The sequence below is a fragment of the Myxocyprinus asiaticus genome, chromosome 45 (genome assembly GCF_019703515.2).
Source record: "Myxocyprinus asiaticus isolate MX2 ecotype Aquarium Trade chromosome 45, UBuf_Myxa_2, whole genome shotgun sequence".
In the NCBI taxonomy this organism is placed as follows: Eukaryota; Metazoa; Chordata; class Actinopteri; order Cypriniformes; family Catostomidae; genus Myxocyprinus; species Myxocyprinus asiaticus.
Window position 1 is genome coordinate 23,565,260 of NC_059388.1, and position 11,591 is coordinate 23,576,850.

Below are 11,591 nucleotides of genomic sequence, written 5' to 3' on the forward strand. Positions count from 1 at the left end.
TACGAGTGTGCCGTGCCCTGCCAGCGCTCTGCGCATGCGCCGTGAGCTCAGCGAGGACAGGGAGGGGCGCGTGGCGAACGCACACTTGAACACATTGCGTGCTCATTCATAATTGCGTGTAACATATAACACCGCGCCCCCCCCCCCCCATTACGGAAAACACTGTCAGTATTTTTATTCTTGTTGCAAAATGTTATATACACAAACAGAAATTCCTTAAAAAAAGTTCATATTAGAAATGAAGTGCTTAATAAATACTATGAGATACATTACCAATAAAAAAATTATATATTGTCTTGTTATTATGAGATCTTGCCTGCCTCCTGAAGAATGTGAAATTTTTTTTCTCTCTTATTTTATTTCATTTTATTTTATTTACTTATTGTACTTTGTTAATTTATTAATTAATTTATTTTACTCCTTGTATACAAGTGAGGTTAACTTTTATGGTTGCAATTGTGCATTGTTCCATTGTTGCTCCGCTGGTATTTACATACAATCTCTGTAATGCTTTATTTTATTTTATTTTTTTATTGAAGAAGACACAAAACAAAACAAAAAACACCCCTATAACATAAAATATTGATGGCTGTAATAGAGAGAGAATAATAGGTCTGATGATTTCTGAGTTGCTGGCAAATGTTCCATTGTGGTAGTTAAAGTGCAAAATTAACAATTTATTTGGTGTCATGCACTGTATTTTGAATGTATTTGCATATCTCTGAAGTACTCGGAAAGACCACCTAAACACCCTCTTGCTTTTTACAAAGATTATAAGCACTGCAATGTGAAGTCTTTGCAAAAGAGTATTGCAATGCAGAGTACTTTAGCTAATTGGAAGTTCAACTCAACACTCATTACTGCCAAAAAACCCTCTGCACAATCTCTGCATGGGCATTTTACTTGCTAGGTAGAATTACAAATCATAGGTGGTTTTAGACCCTATTTAGGGGGCTGCAACCCCTCTGTTTTTCATCTCTTCCTCCTAAAAAAATCTGCAATTACTATTACCATTTCCATAACCTTTAAAACTCTGTGAATCTCTTCCCTTGCATTTGTTGAAAACAGTGGCTGCAGTATGCTATCGTAGATTATTTCACTCTGAATCCTCCTCTCCTGTCCAGTCATTAAAAAAGTTTGTTACATTAAGTTACATCCTTCCCTATAATCAGTGGTGGACAAAGGCAAAGGACCAAGGCAGCTCTTGGTCCCAGTGAAATCGCAAAGTAAAGTGCAATCAAATATGACTCTGTTACTGATAAGCATCTACATATGGCATTTTACCTGGGTTGTTAATTTTTTTTTAAATTATAAACAAACCTTTTAATAATGTTCAGGTAATAATGTTATTATCTCGACTCACTGCATACTAAGTATGCTGAATGCATACTAAGCAAGATGTATTTTCCAGATGACTGTTACATATTACTGCAATACCCAGTGAAGCTTGGTAATGCTTCATTATTGCTTACAGTAGGTACAACTAAACCACACTGATATTGTGGCTCATTTGGTGGATTATGCTATAAAGAGAGGCAATGTTTGGACAGTTGTTACATAAATGTTACAGCTATGAGTCTCATCACAGAGGAAAAAGCTGAAAAGCACCACTGGATAACCTCCCTATTCCACAATCTGAGGCCTGTGTTCTTGCCTGTCAACATCGACACGCCTCCAAAATAATTCTGACATTTCCTGTGTAAAGTCCTTTGACCCAGAGTACTTATCACACCAGAATTCAAAACATTCACATGCAGGTTATACTGACAGCCTGCCACTGACATTCAATTTATCTGAACATTCATGGTGGTGACAAAAAACAAACAGCTTCCAATTGACTGTAATCTCACGTAAACTAATAACAAAAGCAAGTGCACTGTAAGCAGGCCTTCAGTGTGATTCATGCCATTAAGAAAACACAGTTTCGCAATGAATAAAACACCCTATGTCTTTGGGCATCTTATATTATGTCGCAGCTAACTAGTAATACCCATTGACATTTTAAAAACACGTCCACCCATGAAAGCCAGAACTTGAAATGACACTTAATGCTCAAGCAAGCCTAATTTTAACTGCATCATGACTGTTTTGTGAAATGAACATCTCCCAAACAGACATTCAAAAATCATAATTTTTCATATGAATCTACCAAGGAGGTCTATAATACCTGGAAAAATCTATCTAATAATATTTGCGATTTAAATGTTGCTTGCAATAAATTTTGTTTCGTCAGGGTACACGGTTATGCTGCGTTCCATTCAAGTTGGATGTGGGATATTCCTACTTGATATCTCCGACCATAAATGCATTCCATTCCCCGATATTTGGAACTGTAAAAGCTCCCGTTAGCTTAGCAGAGGTCTGACTCTCATTAGAGACGTCTCCTAGCAACCCAACTGATAAACAATGCTGCAGCGCTAGCATTTGTGCTACAGGTGTACGATTATCAAAAGAGATTATAATGTTTTATACACCTGTTTCTGCAGGCGTTTGTTAAACAAGCTTTAATATCATGTAATGTGGGAACGAACTCATTTATCACTTACTCTGTATATCTCCCTGAGTGTCGACATGTTTGTGTGACATCATGCCCCTGCATCTCGGCGAAATATGAGTTGAGAATGTCTGAACGAGCCTACAAGTTGTAATTCTGACTTAAAGATGCATTCCATTGAACTTTTCCTAGTAGGAACACAGCACTACTTTTCAAAACTGACATTGAATGCTCCAGCAGCCTAATTTACACTTAGAAAACTCCTGCTGTTGCTATAACAATGCAAAAAGCACTTACCAATTTACTTGAAGTGAAAATCAGTCCTCCTTTCCTGTTTAATAAATGAAGCAATCACACGGTCATGCAGAACTCGTGTTTTTAAATCCATAAGGATCTCTTTCTCAACGGCGATAACAGCAGTGATGACAGCCGACTCGTCAGCAAGATCTCGCGCTTTTCGCTCTTGAATTACGTACAATCACTTAAAGCGTGATTGCGTCACTCAGGGCCAGCTAGAAGGCCTCGACTGGGACATATCCTAAAGATCACACCCACCAAGAACAAATAAAATCAATCTGATTGGCTGATGAATCTGACAATCTGACTTTAGTTGCCCATTCATTTGCACTTTTGAGGAATTCTGAAGGCTTGATGGGGTGGAGCTCAAACTCACGCGCTGCTTAGGGCATGTGATTTGTGAAACAGTTGTCACACTTCACTTGTAAGCATCAAGGAATAAATTCTGACTGGATAAACTTTTATTTTTTCTCTATTTGTTTGTAGATTAATTAAGAGTGGAAAGCGATTAAAAATACATTGAATACAAAGGTGATTGAGAATGAAAGGATGAAAAATATTTATTTATTTGGCATGTTAGGCCAGCAGAGAAGGCTTTGCTGGCCCTGGGAATTAGCCAATACTGGATTTACATTTTGGTTTTTTAACACTTAAAGGAATAGTTCAACCAAAAATGTAAATTCTCGCATCATTTACTCACCCTAATGCCATCCCTGATGTGTATGACTTTTTTCATCTGCAGAATACAAACGAAGATTTTTACAAGAATATCTCAGTTCTGTAGGTCCATACAATGCAAGTGAATGGTGACCAGACATTTGAAGCTCCAAAAATACCATAAAGGCTGCATAAAAGTATTTCATATGACTCCAGTGGTTTAATATATGTTTTCTGAAGCTATGCAATCACTTTGGGTGAGAAACAGATCTATATTCAAATCCTTTTTTTACTATAAATCTCCATTTTCACTTTCACTTTCAGAATGTGAAGATTTATAATCAAAAATGACTTAAATATTTATCTGTTTCTCACCCACATGTATGATATTACTTTAGAAGACATTGATAAAACCACTGGAGTCGTATGGATTACTTTTATGCTGCCTTTATGTGAGATTTGGAGCTTTAAAGCTCTGGTCCCCATTCACTTGCATTGTATGGACATACAGAACTGAAATATTCTTCTAAAAATCTTTGACAGAGAGTGAGTCTGCTTCACGGATGGAGTTGGGAAGGTCTTTCCACCAGTGTGGTACAATGGAAACCGAAAGTCCAGGTAAGTGTTTTGGTGCCTCTTTGTGTTGGTACAACAAGGCACCGCTCATTAGCCGACCGCAGGCTTCTGGTGGGAACGTAGCTCTGCAGAAATGATTTTAGGAATGCTGGAACAGACCCAGTGACTGTTCTGTATGCCAGCATCAGAGCCTTGAATTTGATACATGCATCAAACGGCAGCCAGTGAAGAGAGACAAGGAGTGGTGTAACATGCGCTCTCTTTGGTTCATTAAAGACCTGACGTGCTGCTGCATTCTGGATCATTTGCAGGAGCCTAATTGCGCAAGCAGGGAGGCCTGCAATGAGAGTGTTACAGTAGTCCAGTCTAGTTATGACAAATGACTGAGCAAGAAGTTGTGTGGCATGTTCAGAGAGGAAGGGTCTTATTTTCCTGATACTGTAGAGTGTAAATCTACATGATCGTGCTGTCTTTGAGATGTGGTCTGTGAAATTGAGTTGGTTATCGATGGTTACCCCTAGATTTCTGACCATTTTGGAAGGTGTAACTGTAGTTGAACCCAGCTGAACGGTGATGTTGTGTTCAACAGCAGGGTTGGCTAGAAAGACGAGGAGCTCAGTCTTCGCTGGGTTAAGTTGCAGGTGGTGTTCTTTCATCCAGGCCAAGATGTCTGCCAAACAGGCCGAGATTCGAGCAGTCACCGTGGTGACGTTGGGCTGGAAAGACAAGTAGAGTTGCGTGTCATCGCCGTAGCAGTGGTAAGAGAACCCATGTGCCTGAATGATGGGTCCCAATGATGTTGTGTATATAGAGAATAGAAGTGGCCCAAGCACTGATCCCTGAGGTAACCCAGTAAGTAGCTGATGTGACTTGGACACCTCACTTCTCCAAGGCCTTGAAGGACCTACCTGAGAGATAGGAATTAAACCAGTCAAGCACAGTTCCTGTGATGCCCTGAGTAGAGAGGGTGGAGAGTAGGATCTGATGGTTTACTGTGTCAAATGCTGCAGAAAGGTCCAGTAGAATCAGGATGGATCATCTGGATCCAGCTTTCACCTGTCTCAGTGACTCAGTGACAGACAGCAGGGCAGTCTCGGTGGAGTGTCCACTTTTGAATCCTGACTGATTGTCATCCAGCAGCTTGTACTATGAGAGATAGGCAGAGATTTGATTGAAAACTGCCCTTTCAAGTGTTTTTGCCATGAATGGGATGAGAGAGACTGGTCTGTAGTGTTCTACTTGTGTGGGGTTAAATGCAGGTTTTTTAAGCAGCGGGGTTACTCAAGCCTGCTTAAATGTAGTGGGGGAAAATGCCTGTAAGTAGAGATGTGTTAATTATGTGTGTGAGTGCAGGTAGGATGGACGGAGAGATGGCTTGGAGAAGGTGGGAAGGAATGGGGTTAAGAGGACAGGTGGTGGGGTGGTTGGAGAGGAGGAGTTTAGAGACCTCAGTGTCAGTCAGAGGAGAGAACATAGAGATAGAAGAGCTGCATACAGGAGGTGGGTGTTTGAGAGGGTGTGGTGCTGAGAATGTATTGCTGATGGATGTTACCTTATTATTAAAAATGTGGCAAAGACATCTGCTGTCAGTGAGGTGTCAGGCGGTGGAGGGGGAGGACAGAGAAATGTGTTGAATGTTCTAAATAAGTTGCGAGTGTCTGTGGTACTGTTGATCTTGTCCTGGTAATAGGAATAGGAACGTTAACTGAAAAAGATGCAAGCAGAGACTGATACTTACCCAGATCTTCTGGATCTTTAGATCTCCACCATCTCCTCTCAGCCGTCCTGAGATCAGTCCGATGTTCACAAAGAACATCAGAGAGCCAGTGGCTGGGCGGTGTCATACGTGCTGGCCTAGAGGAGAGAGGACAGATGCTGTCTAGACAGGTTGTTAAAGTAGAGCTAGTGTGTCTGTGGCAGTGTTAACATCCAGGGTGGAAAATAAGTTTTGTGTGGGAAGAGAGGTAGAGACAGCAGTGTAAAGGTGTGCGGGTGAAAGAGAACAGAGTTAATGGCAATCAAAGGAGTCATCTAATTTTATAGGGTTAGGTGGATAACCACTCCACTGTGTGACCTGAGATGGCCTGAAGTTTTAATTAAAAAGATCAAATGAATTTAAAAAAAGGGAGAAAATGAGAGAGACAGAGAAAGATAGAGGCAGGGGACAAGAAACAGAGGACAAGGATGAGAGAGATTTAGTAGATGAGCTTGAGTTGTCAAGCTACAGTGGACACAGAGATCAGGTTTCCCACAATGTCTTGGGAAAAGCAACATTAACAGTCATGAAGTCTTCCCATGCAGCTGGGATGCTGCCATATCCAGTTCCCAACAGGAGTTGATCACACCGATGAGCCAAAAGGCCAACAACTGCACCTGCTGATGTCCAAGAAGAGAGAACAACACAGCCAGAGGTTTTTCTAAGACAACTGTGGGATGTTTCAGGAAGCTGCAAGATAATTGGCTCAACCTTTAATTGGTCAAATACATCAAAATGCACTGGCAGTCAAAAGTATGGACCCACTTGAATTTATATATTTATGTTTCTCATGATCTAAAAGTCTTCTGATATAAAAATCTAAAAATAGCTATGTGTCTTTCCCTGCTACAAAAGCTGAGTGATATATTCTTGTGAACCAAAAAAGTGATCAGCGAAATCATCACAGGAAGAGCCGTGGGTTGTTTCTGGTTGGATGCATGTGACAGGAAGGACAAATGTGTAGACATGTTCATCAGTGTAGTGACACAGTGTCTGCGCGTGCGTGTGTGTGTAAAGGTATCTAGGCCTCCTTCGCATGACATAAAGCCAATTGGGAGCATAAAAGCGGAGCTATTCTGCCAGATTTGAAAGTCACATGACATCCTGTCAACAAACCATTAGACAGGAAGAGGTCTCATGGCTCTGTGAAAATTACAACTTATCTCAGAGTATCCTAATTCCAACAATCACATTACCTGAGCAACAATCTCTTCTCTGTCTCCAAATGTAAACTTAAGTGGACAAAAGTGGGTCTCTTTAAAAGTTCCTTTTATTCCATTATAATAACCTGTCGGTATTGGTAAAAGGCTTTGGTTAGTGCTAAATATTAGTGCTTGTTATTTTCTATCATCAATGTCCAATATTAGCTTTAAAGAACATTCCAGGTTCAATACAAGTTAAGCTCAACTGACAGCATTTGTGACATAATGTTTATTACCACAAAATTCATTTCGACTTGTTTCTCCTTTTCTAAAAAAAAAAAAAAAAAAGGAAGAAAGAAAAAGGGGAAAAAATATTGTCAAAATTGGAATATTCCTTTAAACTGGCTGCCACCATTTACAGTATATGTATATGTCTATTCAAATGGTGAGCCTGTTATGTTTACAGTAAATTCAAACTTCTTAAGATTGTTAAATTTGTGTGTTGACATTAAACATAAAACACTAAATATGTTGTTTGCAGAAGCATCAAATATTCTAAATAATCAAATACATGTGCCGTCACACTTTAGTTCTGTTGGTGCAACAGCAAGACATTAAATGGTCCTGTGATGTGACAAATACATTTTAAAAACTGCAAATATTCCATGTTATCTCTTGATTAATATTAATATTACTAATAATACTTACAAAATAATTAGCAATATGCTGTTTAAAACAGTTTTAGATAGAGTAGGCCTAAAGTATGTTGATTTCCTGTGTGATTATAATGGCATTTCATGTTAACTGCCCATAAACAAACTGGTTATTGCTGGTTTTCTCAATGAAAAAAAAAAAGGACAAACTATGAGGATTGTGCCATTACTAAACTAAATGAAAGTTGAAGCTCTAACACACAATTGAATAATGATGCAGAAGAATGTAACCGGTACCTGCCAGATCTATCTTGTACAATGCCAGTATGGGAATATAATAATGAGTCATATGAGGACTAGACTAATGAAGTGGGTTAACCCTACATAGCACCGATCATACAGATAGGACAGTCAGTTTTCTGTTGGTATTCCAGGATTCATTCATCTTTTATACCTGCCTAGTTATTTGATCCACACAAAATCTCGTGTGTCTTTGTCTTCATTCAGCTCTCATTCACTGAAAGTCATTTCTGCAAATACTTTACATCTATTGTTCCTATGCAGTCACACCCAAACACAACCGCTCAACCAGTCTCCCACACAGATTCAAAGTTATGTGCATGACATAGGTGTACTGGCTTACAATCTAAATATTTTTTTTTTTTAATTATTATTATTTTAATTCCATCAAATTCAATTGAGTAATCTTTAACAAAATAAAATTAAAAAACACAATATTTACATTTTTATTAATTTAATTTAGAAATAATTAAAAATGACCCAATTCAACCCACTTGATTAGTCTAGTCCTAATATGACTCATTATTATATTCCCATACTGGCAAGATAGATCTGGCAGGTACCGGTTACATTCTTCTTCATCATTATTCAATTGTGTGTTTAATGCATAAATCTTAAAAATAGGCAAACATATTTTTTTGAGTACTTAATGGTAATAGAATTGTAACAAACCCTGTAAAACAAACATGACCATAAACTGTCCATTATGGAGTAATTGATGGTACAACAAACAAACTTGGTTGTGAGCCATAACAAACTAGTATCTTGAGGATGGGCCATCATAAACATGTGAGGGAAAGGAGCTCAGTGGGAAAAAGCATGTTATCAAAATGATTTTGCACAGGGATTTACAATTCCATCCAACTGTGGAGGAAGAGGGGACAAAAGACGTCACTGATGCTTTAGGGAAAGCGCCAGAACTCTGGAAGTTTGTTTTTGTGTTTTAAATGATTTGAGACATACTGTTTATGTGCAATTTGGATGTAATGACAGTTTGACCCCAAAAAATTGATAGTTATGATAGTTATTTAGTGTTGTTGTGGTAATCTCCACTAGGGTGCAGCATACAAAAGGCAACCGTTTTGCTTGTCTGTCTGTCCGTCCATCTATATATCTACCTATCTGTAGAATTAGACATTTGTTTGATGAGTTCACCTAGTTTACTTGACAATAGTTCACAATCATTTGTCATATTAAAAATGTTGTCTACCTTGGCAAAGGTCCATTCAATTTCTCTTTGAGGGGCCCAAGGATATGTGCAGTTTCAATCAGAGTTGTCTCTTTTATTTATATCTTGTTTTGTACACATAACAGGTTATTATCTCCAAAGAATAAACCTCTATTGGACCATTGCGTCATGCCATTCTTTCTTCCTAATTAAGTTTGATTATCCTCTCTTCATTTACCATAATCATATGGCCTCATATACTCGTATTTTTAACTCAACAGCAATATATTTATATGGGATGCTTTTAGTGTTCACCATTGCATTTGAAAACAATCATATAATATTTACAGAAAATCACAGCAGCTGAACGGTTGACTTGTGTAACGTTCTGTACTGGATTTATTGGCCATGGTGTGTACTAATTGGGACATGAAATACAGAGGGCCATAGAGTGGATGAGAGATCAGAAGAGGAGACCAATCATTCTCTGTGATTTGGCTGCAGTTCACAGTTTTGTTGTCACATGATTTTTCATGATTATATAAATGGGTGCACTCACCAGCCTGTTTAATTGTCAAGCTTTGCCACCCTGACAGTTAGATTTTGCTGAGAAAATCTGTATTAATCAGTCGCCTTGGTTCATTAGGCTATTTATTCACTTACTGGTTATATTTCACAATAACATACAAATGTATTTAACCACAGTAAACATTTACTCAATTACTGTCTCTTTCTGAACAGGTGACATACTGTATACTGTTCCGGTGGAGCTGAAAGCCATTTACAAGGAGGAAAGTGTATGACTTTCATTCTTCTGCAGAACACAAATGAAGATTTTTAGAATAATATCTCAGCTCTGTAGGTCCATACAATGCAAGTGAATGGTGACCAGACCTTTGAAGCCCAAAATTCACATAAAGGCAGTATAAAAGTAATCCATAAGACTCCAGTGGTTAAATTCATGTCTTCAGAACCGAAACAGATCAATATTTAAGTCTTTTTTTACTATAAATCTCCTACTTTCACTTTCACATTCTGAAAGTGAAAGTGGAGATTTATAGTAAAAAGGATTGAAATATTGATCTATTTCTCACCCAAAGTGATTGCATCGCTTCAGAAGACATATATTAAACCACTAGAATCGTATGGCTTACTTTTATACTGCCTTTATGTGAATTTTGGAGCTTCAAAGGTCTGGTCACCATTCACTTGCATTGTACAGAGCTGAGATATTATTCTAAAAACCTTTGTTTGTGTTCAGCAGAAGAAAGTTATACACATCATGAATGTGAATAAATGATGAGAGAATTTTCATTTTTTGGATGAACTATCCCTTTAATTTTACAGTTATTGCTTCACCATAGACAAGGATGCAAAAAAATAAATAAAAATAAAAATAAAAATCTTTGATTTATTAAGGGAGAGGGGGAAATACCACAAACAGCTGAGGTTCAAAGTTTATTTGTCAGATACTCAACTGGCATGGCAATGATTTTTTTTTTTTTTTTTTTTTTTTTTCCAGCATGGCAACATGACTGTGTAAAAGTTAACAGAGGACAGTAAATGCACAATAAATAGATCATATTTCCACCCGTTGGACCTCATTACATGGTCATTTACAAACAACAATTTCACCATTCATGATTATTACATTTTTTTTTTTTTTTTTAAGACAGAGTAGGCTAAAAGAGTAGGTTCCATAATACCAGCATAGTTGCCTCATATAAAGTGTCTGTCTTTGTATTTGCTCAGGTCACACACGTACATGAATACCTTACAACTTGTTAATTCCCACTTCAGTGAATCAGTCTGTGGTTATGTGGCACTCTTGAGTTTACTGTGAAAAGAGTACGTGCAGTATTAGATAAGTACAGTAGCAGAAGCTTATGTCCTTTTCTTGTAATTTACATTTAAGAATGCTTACAACACAACAGAACACAATTCCTCATTCAATCCAAATAGTTATTCAACACTTAGTTGACATTTAGTACATTTAAGCACTTAGCACCATGTAAAATGACTTATTACAGACATTATCATGGCCTATTTTATAGCAAAAGTGCACATAAAAGGTGTTTGATTTGCTTGCCACAGCTGGAAGAGTCTACCCAATCAATTATCACTATAATGCACATTGACCAGTAACATGTGTGGGTGTGTCCTGCCCTCCTGAATTTCTGGTGAAGTCGACTGGTCTCCAAGCATCCTTATCCCCTCTGCACACTCACCCCAACAGTTACAGATAAAAGGGGCTTTTGTGACTGTTTTCCAATGAGTGTTATTTTATCTGTAAAACTAGATGAAATTTGCTTGTAATTTATGTTATTGTTACTACTAAACAGTTGCGTTTTTTCTTTGCTTATATTTAAGGTCATTGTCATTTTGTGTACCACCAAATATAGTAATGCAAAGCTATATAGACCATATATCTTATCTCATAAAGACAAAAAGTATACATTAACCTATTTATGCTATCATTTAATAGACTATAGTTTTATAAAAGTATAATATCAAGCAAGTTATTCATAATTGGGCAATAACTTGAAAG